The 8,991-nt window shown below is 58.9% G+C and overlaps 1 long non-coding RNA gene across 3 annotated transcripts; it reads left to right on the top strand.

The window, feature by feature from the left end:
* Window positions 1-1,063: 1,063 nt before the first annotated feature.
* Window positions 1,064-8,137, top strand: LOC311629318. Of its 3 annotated transcripts, none has more exons than XR_014796178.1 (3): window positions 1,064-1,206; window positions 4,604-4,746; window positions 5,723-8,137. It is a non-coding gene; the product is annotated as an uncharacterized lncRNA (long non-coding RNA). The 3 variants fall into 3 exon arrangements; XR_014796179.1 differs by having other exon boundaries at window positions 1,072-1,206; window positions 4,623-4,746; XR_014796180.1 differs by lacking the exon at window positions 1,064-1,206 and adding an exon at window positions 1,813-3,506 and having other exon boundaries at window positions 4,623-4,746.
* Window positions 8,138-8,991: the final 854 nt, after the last annotated feature.

Below are 8,991 nucleotides of genomic sequence, written 5' to 3'. Positions count from 1 at the left end.
GTTGGAACCACCGGAAGGAGCAATAAATTCTTCCCAGAAGAGAGGTGAACGGGAGGAACACAGGGATGGGTTTTCTGGCGGGCCCTGAGCACACATCCTACGGGCATAAGGCAAAAAGAAAGGCACAGCGGGCAGAGGAACAGCATATGCAAAGGCTCAGAGGCAGAGAAATCAATCATGGTGAGCTTGAGGGACTGTGAGGCCGGAGAAGGGACCAGGTGGGGAGAGCTGGGCATGTACTGCCCTGGATACAGATGAGGTATTCCGAGCTGCCATGCCCCCCTCGCTTGCCTCCCTTCACGCTGCCCTGTGCCTGGTGGCCTTCAGGGTGAGCTTTTCAAGATGAACCCAGGCTATGGTACCACCAGCTTAAAGCACTCCATGGTTCTCCATGGCTCTCCACATAGAGCCCGCACTCCTTCCTGGGACACGGATGCCCCATCCGGCTGGCCCCCGAGTCTTCCCCGCTAGGCTGGCCCTGCCCTTGCCCACCCTGCCATGCATCCTCTCAGGTAGCTTTGCTCCCATCCCAAGGCCCGCCCCCTGGGATTCCCGTCCCCATTTGTTTTCCGGTTAACTCCTACTCAGTCCTAAGAAGCCACCTCCTCCAGGAAGCCTTCCTTGACCTCCCCCCTCCCACCCACCATGCGGGGTCAGGATCGCTGCTATCTCTTGTCAGGATGTCTCCTGCTCTGGGCAGAACTCCTGGAGAAAGGGGCCCTTCTTCTCCGGGGCCCCAGCCTCCGGCCTCCAGCCGGCAGGGCAGGGCCATGCAGCCCACAGCCTGAAGGAGATGAGAGGGAAGCAAGGCGATGACACCCTGAAGGTCTGAAAAGACATTTTCCCAAGCAGCTGGCAAGGCCCCCACCCAATCTGGGTTTTTTTCCAATCTGCTCCAGAAAGGCCCGGCTCAGAGCAGCGTGGGATCATTCCAGGACACGGCGCGGCCCACGTCCCCGGGCCTGGTCACCGGAGAACATGCAAAGGTCCTTCCTCCTGCTTTTCCTTAAGGATCGGCAAACGGTGATCGGAGAGGAGGGGAGATGCATTCCTAGAGCCCTCCCTCTCCTGGGCAGCCTCCGGCCACGGCCAAGCCCGTGTCCCAGAACACGCAGCACCACTGCATGCCATGGACACCAGTCCTGGCCGGAGATGCCCAGAGCCCAGCAGTGACAGCGATGGGGAAGGGGTGATTGAATCTTAGAGGTAGGTCCCCACGGAGCCTGGGGTGGCTACCCTCCCCTGGCTGTTTGGTCTTTCTGGACCTCCGCGGCACGGGTTGTGGGAGGGGGTAAGGGGGGTGGGCTCAGTGTTGGCTGCTGGTAGAGGAGTGGTACCTTCTGGCTCAGGAGCTGAAGGGAGGGGAGAGATGGCTGGGGCAGGGAGTGGGCGGGGCAGAGAGGAGCAGGGACAGGCACGGCTGTGGGCACTGCCAGTGCCAACATGGTGGGCATCTCCTGGGATTTCCAGAGACGGGGCGGATATTCTGCCAAAGGGCCTTCGTTCTTGCTCCACCTGGCACCGGCGGGTCTCCTGGGAGGTGTTCTGCTCTGGGTAATTGGTGAGAGGTTTGCCTCTAACGGTCTGCCCAGGCCCAACGTGGAAGCGGGCAGAGGGCCAGCGAGAGCGGAGAGTGCTCCTTCCAAACACATGTTTACGTCCCCCTCTGCTCTTTGCACCCGGCGGGTTAGCATTTGAAGTCATTTAATCAGGGCTGGGCCAGGGCTCACCTTTGCCCCGTGGCCTGAGAGAGGCCCTGGAGGCCAGGGGGGTGTCCCCTGCCCTGGACAGCCAGCTGTCCTGGGGCAAATGACCTCCTGCCAATCACAGGCTCTTCTTATTGGAGTGAGAGCTGGCCCCTGGGTGCCGCTGGCCTGGCGCGGGTCCCGGAGCCAAGCAGAGTGTGTGGGACCCGCCCGGCCACCGCTGTGGTCAGTCGGACGCCACGCCCTTCGCCAAGGGCTCCGGGCCTGTAGGACGGCATGTGTCTGCCCCTCTCGGGCCCGGCTCTGACCCGGACGCGGCTGGTTTCTGCTCCGTGCAGACGGCCACCGCCCAGCCAGGCCACCGGGCATCCGTCCGCAGACGGAGTTGGTGACTTTGCAGAGAAGAGAGAGGCACGAGGCCATGGGCGGCCCCTTTGTGTGGCAATAGGGTGTTTTTCCCTGTGGGGAAAAAGCCCCAGGAACATGGTTTCCGGAGCCGCTGACCTCGTCCCTGTGGGGCGATGACCCCGAGGCCCTTGCCCTTCCGGACCTGTTTACACACCTGTCCGGCGGGGAGCAGGTTGGACGGTCTGTTCTTTGGCGTTTCATCCTGCTCTGAAAGCCTGCCTTGGGACGTGCTCTGCCATGATCCCCACCTGTGCGGGGAGACGGTGCAGGAAGCAGTTGCTGGAAAGAAGGGTGATGAGGTTTATTTGCTGAGCCTGGCAGCTCGGAGAGAACCGAATTGAAAAATGGTGAGCCCCTGGCCGGTGTGGGTCAGTGGGCAGAGCATTGGCCTGTGGACCGCAGGGTCCTGGGTTCGATTCTGGTCAAGGGGATGTACCTTGGTTGCCGGCTCCTCCCTAGCCTGGGTCCTGGAGGCAACCAATCGATTTGTTTCTTTCACATGGATGTTTCTCTCTGTCTTTCCCTCTCTCTTCCACTCTTCCTAAAACAAAACAAAACAAAACAAAACAAAACAAAACAAAACAATGGAAAAAATATCCTCGGGTGAGGACTAACAAAAAGGAAGTAGATGGTGAGAAATGGGCAGGATGGGTGTTTCCAGCCTTCATGCGGGCAGCATCTGTGTCGGGCTGGCAGGGCTGATGCCCCCGGGGCATGGGTGCCATGGAGTGGCACACACGTGGGCTCTTCCTCTGCTCACGTTTGTCAGGGGCTCTGAAGCGCGAGCCTTTCTGGAATATTCTACAAGCCCTGCAGGCCTGGCCGGAGGGAGGTGGGCGGGGCAAAGGGCTTGAAATGGGGCCGGGCCCAGGCTCACCAGGAGGCAGCAGGGCCATTAATAAACAGCAACGGTGACCATCTTGCTGTGTGTGGAGCAGCATCTATGCTAAGGGCCCTGTGTGGATCACTCCTCTCTGTCTTCCCACCCACTCTTTTTTTTTTCTTTTTTATGTTTTTATTGATTTCAGGGAGAGAGGAAGGGAGAGGGATAGAGAGATAGAAACATTGATGAGAGGGAACCATTGATCAGCTGCCTCCTGCACGCCCCCTACCAGGGATCAAGCCCACAACCTGGGCATGTGCCCTGACTGGGAATCGAACTGGCGATCTCTCGGTTCATGGGTCGGAATTCAACCCCTGGCCGGGCCACACCCACTCTGGAGAGAGATGGTGCTTTTCTCCATTCTGTGGACGTGGAGACTGCATCCTGCCGGCGAGAGGGGAGGCAGGGGTCTCCCAGGCCACCCGGCTCCAGAGCTGGCACCTCGGGCCTCCTCCCATCCCGGTTACAGAAGCGTGGCAGGCCTGCCGGATCTCGGGACCATTTTAGAGGTGCGTGGACGGACCTGTTACATAATAGAGTATTTGATTTCATGTGTATTAGAGAGAAAAATTAACCCATCACATCTGTGATTTCACTGAGAATGCTGCCTGGAAGAAAAAGCAAGGTTTAAAAAGCAAGACTACTTATGATTTAAGAAAAATATTAAGTAAAAAACAAAACAAAAACGGTCTAGATCCAGGATGGCAAAACACCAGGGACTTGGAATAAAACCTCCTCCGTCACCTGTCAGCTCTCCCTCCCTCCTGCACCCTGGGCTCAGTCCCTGCTCCCATGTGCCCTGATGCCTCCCACCTCAAAACCCTCTCTCTGGACCCCACCTCCAGCCAGCTCTGTACCCCCACTCTGTCTCAGGGAAAGCCACAAAGAACACCCCCCATGGCACCTCCTGTCTCCTGACACTCCACCCCCTCCTCCCTCAGCGGCCCCCATCCGGCAGGCCCAGCAGCCACTCTCCGAGGAGGTCCAGCCCCTTTGGGTCCTTTGTCTGCAGTGACACAGGTGGCTGCTCTCCCAGGGTCCTCTGGGCCCCGTCCCGATGTGACTTCTCCTCTCTGCCTGCTCCCCCCCCCGGCTTCTCGGAGGAGCCCCCTTCCACCAGCCTGGAAATACTGGTGTTCCTTAGACCTTTGCCCCCTTTTCTTCTGAGCTGGTCTCATTGCTCCCCTGGCATTTACTTCTCAGGATAAGCTGATCATCCCCCCATGGGCGCCTCCACACCGTCTTCTGAGACCTGTTTACCCACCTGCCACCTCACAGACACCTCAGCCTCACGGCCTGAGCCGAGCCTGGGTCGGTCCCCCCGAGCAGGTGCTTCCGTGAGCTCCGGCCCCACATATCCCGTGCCAGCCCGGCCCCTGTTGCTCGGGGCCCCGTGCCTCCTCCTCTCCGCACTTGTGGTGCCCTCCCTCCTGTGTCTCAGGTGGCTGAGCGTGGTCCCATACACTCAAAGACCGTGGGTTCGATTCCCGGTCAGGGCACATCCTAGGCTGCAGGTTGGATCCTCCGCCGGGGCGAGTACAGGAAGCAGCCAATCGATGTTTCCTCTCACATGGATGTTTCTCTCCCCCTGCCTCTTTCTATAAAGTCAGTTCACATATTTTGAGGTGGAGTATTCAACACAAAACCTTCCCGTGTCCGGATGTCCCCCCATCTCTCTGCCGCCACCCCTCTAAGCACTGCCATCTCCCCAGCTTCAGGGACCAAGCTCAGACTTCAAGCCACTGGGAGGTAACAGGCAGTGGGGCCTTTGAAAGACACGAGTGGGTTCCGGTGCCTGCCCTGCCTCCAGCCCTCCTGTCCACGCGTGCCCAGCTCCTGTGATAGGGCCAACCCCTCGGCATCTACACGGCTCCCCTGGTAGGGCCCTGATCCCAGAAACAGTTGTGACAACAGCCCTCTGTTGCCAGATACTTAATCAAAGTGTGTGTGGTGTGTGTGTGTGTGTGTGTGTGTGTGTGTGTGTGTTGGTTCCTCTTTTACCAACTGGCTCAGAGGGCCCGCTGAGCTCCCATGGCGGCTCCGGCTCTGGGTCAGCAGCCCAGGCTGCTCCTGCCCGCGGCTCTGCTGCCCTCGTGGGCCCAGGCTGACCGGTTGAGCTCTGCCATCCAGTGCGGCGAGGGGAGGACGCCTCCGGGAGGGGGACGGTCCTGCTCACACCCGTTGAATGAACGTCACTACGTGGCCACACCTGGCTGCCCAGGGGCCTGGGAGGCGGTGCTTTCGGCTGGGTGGGCGTCGCCCAGGGAAGGTGGTAGCCCCTCTCTTAGCCTCGGTGTCCTTCTCTGAACTGGGGGCCTTCCCTGGGAGGCTGGGAGGCTCCGGTGAGATGGTCCACAGGGAGTGCCCGCACAGGAGCAGGGGCAAGGCTGGTTTGGCACCCCGGCCATGTGCGTTCTGGGCATTTTTAAAAATTTCCTTTATTGGTTAAGGTATCACATATTTGTCCTCAACCCCCCATTCCAATCCCCCAACCCCCTATTGTCCTCGACCACTAGTTAGGCTCATATGTATGCACACAAGTCCTTTGGTTGATCTCTCCCCACCCTCCCTCTGAGGTCTGACAGTCTGAGCCCTGGCTCCTTATCTCTGGGTCTGTTCTTGTTCCTCAGTCTATGTTGTTGGGCATATTGTTGTGCATGTCGTTGTTCATCCTCACCCAAGGATATTTCCCCATTGATTTTGTGTTTGGTTTTTTTTTTTAAAGAGAGAGTGGAAGAGAGAGGGAAAGACAGAAGGAAACTGAAGGGAGAGAAACACATCGATGGGTTCCCTCCTGCAGGAGCCCTGACCAGGGTCCGTGCTGAGGAAAAGCCTACAACCAAGGTGCTTGCCCTTGACCAGAACGGAACCCGGGACCCTTCGGTCCACAGACCGACGCTCTCTCTACCCACTGAGCCAAACGGACCGGGGCAGGGTATGGCTTTGAATCAGCGCTCAGCAGGGCCACACAAGAGTGGTTCGCGGCGCGTCTCTGGTGCCGAGGCCCTGGCCCCGGGAGCCGGGGGCCACGGGGCACGAGGCTGGTAGGGTAGGCGCAGTTGGTGCGTGGCAAACCGAACCTGTCAACTCCAGAAGCTTTTGGCACGCGGTGGAAGCGACTAGATGCCGAGGAGAAGTGTCTGCATGTTTTCCCCAAGTGCAGTTATTTTTGCCGCTGTGAAATGTTCTGAAATCTGACAGTTTTGTTTTGAGTCTCAGCCCGATGTGAGGACGGAAGGGAACACTGCCTCCCAGTTCTGTGGCACCCGCTCCGTGGGGTTCCCTGAGGACACCCGCATCCTGGCAGGGGTTGGCCGAGACGCCAAGCCACGCCACCGAGCCCCCCCTCGGGGGAGCACGCGGCGGCTTAGGCCGGGAGCCCCAGACCCACTCAGGGCGTGAGACTCAAGGGCTGATGTGGCCAACGTGAAAGCACCTATTGTGTGTGAGGACTGTACCCACCCACCATGCTACTGCGTGGCGCAGAGCCACAGGAGGGATCTCGGCACCAGAGCGACAGGTCACTTTGCCGTGCTTGGTGGCCGGGATGTGGCGAGGAGGCTGCCGAAGGGACGAGGGCCCCAGAGGAGAGAAGGATGATGACGTGGATGCAGTCCCAGCTCTTCGGAAGCAGATGGCTCTGGAAGGGACCTGCTGGGCGGGTGGTCAGCGCACCGGGGCCTGGATGTTGCTGGACCTCATTGCTGCCCCCTCCTCCTTTCTGGCTCCTCCTTCTCTCCCCCAGGTCACAGGTCCCCAGGGCTGGGCCCAAGACCCCTCCCCTCCCCACCCTTGTCTGTGCATCCTCCCACGAGCTGGCATCCCTCAGCCCGTGTCTCCACCCCACCTGGGACCTCTATACTCTCCCCACTGTGTCTGGCCTCATGAACTTGCCACGTGTCCCCGAAACTGCCCGGGCTCCGCGGTCCCCTCTCGGGCACTGACCCCGCTGCTCCTGGACGGTCCGTGTGTGGCCGCCTCCTGGCTCGGGGCTGGGGGCGCCGAGCACACGGATCAGGACTCGGCAGGCAACGTGCCTGCGGGCTGGTCGGGTGCCAGGCGCGGTGCCACGCGCTCTGTCTGCATCGCTTTGCTGAATCCCAACAACCGCCTGGGGAGGAAGCAGGGGTGGTGATCTCCGTTTTCACGGACCACGGAGCCGAGACACCGATGAATAAATTACCGGGACCCGGAGCGAGGCCAGCGCTCCCTGAAGGAGCAAATCATCCACTTAACCCTGGATGGCAGCCGGGGGAGTCTGCCGGAGCAGCAGTGATTCCGGGCATGTGTACGAGTGTTTTCGTGTTTACAAGTACTCCCCACATTGCCATGGAGACCGACGATGCAGCCTTTTCCTCCTAAGAGGTAGATGTAGGGAGTCACTGAGCATCACGCTACAGAATATTCCCGGTTAAAATGGCGAAAACAAAGCCGAGGCGAAGCCCCCTTCAAACTCCCCCAGGCTACCCTCTGGGACCTGCACGGAGAGACACTGTGGACTGCATTAGTGAGTTGATAAGGTTGGCCGCTGTAACAAAGGTCCCAATGGCACTGTGAGCAAAAGAAAAACATTTCTTTCTTTCTTTCTTTCTTTCTTTCTTTCTTTCTTTCTTTCTTTCTTTCTTCCTTCCTTCCTTCCTTCCTTCCTTCCTTCCTTCCTTCCTTCCTTCCTTCCTTCCTTTCTTTCTTTCTTTCTTTCTTTCTTTCTTTCTTTCTTTCTTTCTTTCTTTCTTTCTTTCTTTCTTTCTTTCTTTCTTTCTACATGCAGGGCTGAGGAGGCAGGTCCCTGGGGTCTGGGCACAGGCTCCTTAGAACAATTCTGCTCCCTGCCCGTACCTTACCCCTGGTTGCTCACGAAAACTCGTGCCTGCCGCCAGATCCACCTTGCAGCCAGGGAATGAGGAGAAGAGAACAGAGAGCGTGGTCCCTTCCTCGGAAGCTGCATGTGTCCCTTGGGCTCACGTCCCGTTAGCAGGAAGTTGGCGACCTGGCCGAACCTAGCTGCAAGGGAGGCGGGAGCACCGTCCTGGGTGGGAGGCTCTGGGCCATGCTCAAGCTCAGAGAGCTCTGTTGCTGAGGGAAGAAGGGTCCAGTGGGCACTGCAGACAGCTAACCGTCTCCACCACAGACCACCCCCTGGGGCCCCCTGGTTTCTGTACTGTGCGCACACGCTGCCCCTTGGCTGGGGCACAGCCTGAAGGTCCCTTCCAGGCTCCGTGTCTGGATGTGTCCAGGATCCGTGGGCGATGCAAGGCCCTCTCACGACCAGGGAACCTAAAAGTTATAAACGACAAAGACAGGGGTTCTGCGCACCCCCTCAATAGTGGTGCAGGGACGGGGGGCTGCTGGGAAGCCGCCTTCGGACGAGGGCAGGTGGACCGTGCAGCCACCCTGGGCCCAGGACGGCGACCACCATGGCTGGGCAGGCGTCACCAGGACTCCGCCTCGGCTGGCTAGCTGACCCTGTCTCTGCTCGCTTAGAGGAATGCCTTGTTCTCTGTCTCCTCTCTTCCCTGCCTCCCCTCACCCCTGTCCCCCCTAAGCCCACACCGGAAGTCACCCTTCCTGGCCACCACTCACCTTCGGAACACATTTCTGGCCATGTTCACAGTCCAGGGTGCCCAGGCCTTCCTTTGGGGGGAAGGAGGGTGGTGTGTGTATCAGAAAGGAACTTGGGCCGAAACCGGTTTGGCTCAATGGATAGAGCGTCAGCTTGGGGACTGAAGGAACCCGGGTTCGATTCTGGTCAAGGGCATGTACCTTGGTTGCGGGCACATCCCCAGCAGGGGGTGTGCAAGAGGCAGCTGATCGATGACTCTCTCTCATCAATGTTTCTAGCTCTCTATCTCTCTCCCTTCCTCTCTGTACAAAATCAATAAAATATATATAAAAAAAAAAAAAAAAAGAAAGGAACTTGGGCCAAAACCGGTTTGGCTCAGTGGATAGAGCATTGGCCTGCGGACTGAAAGGTCCCGGGTTAGGTTCCGGTCAAGG

The sequence above is a fragment of the Pipistrellus hanaki genome, assembly GCF_964339955.1.
Source record: "Pipistrellus hanaki genome assembly, chromosome: 1".
NCBI lineage: Eukaryota > Metazoa > Chordata > Mammalia > Chiroptera > Vespertilionidae > Pipistrellus > Pipistrellus hanaki.
This window is presented reverse-complemented; position numbering and strand designations above follow the sequence as displayed.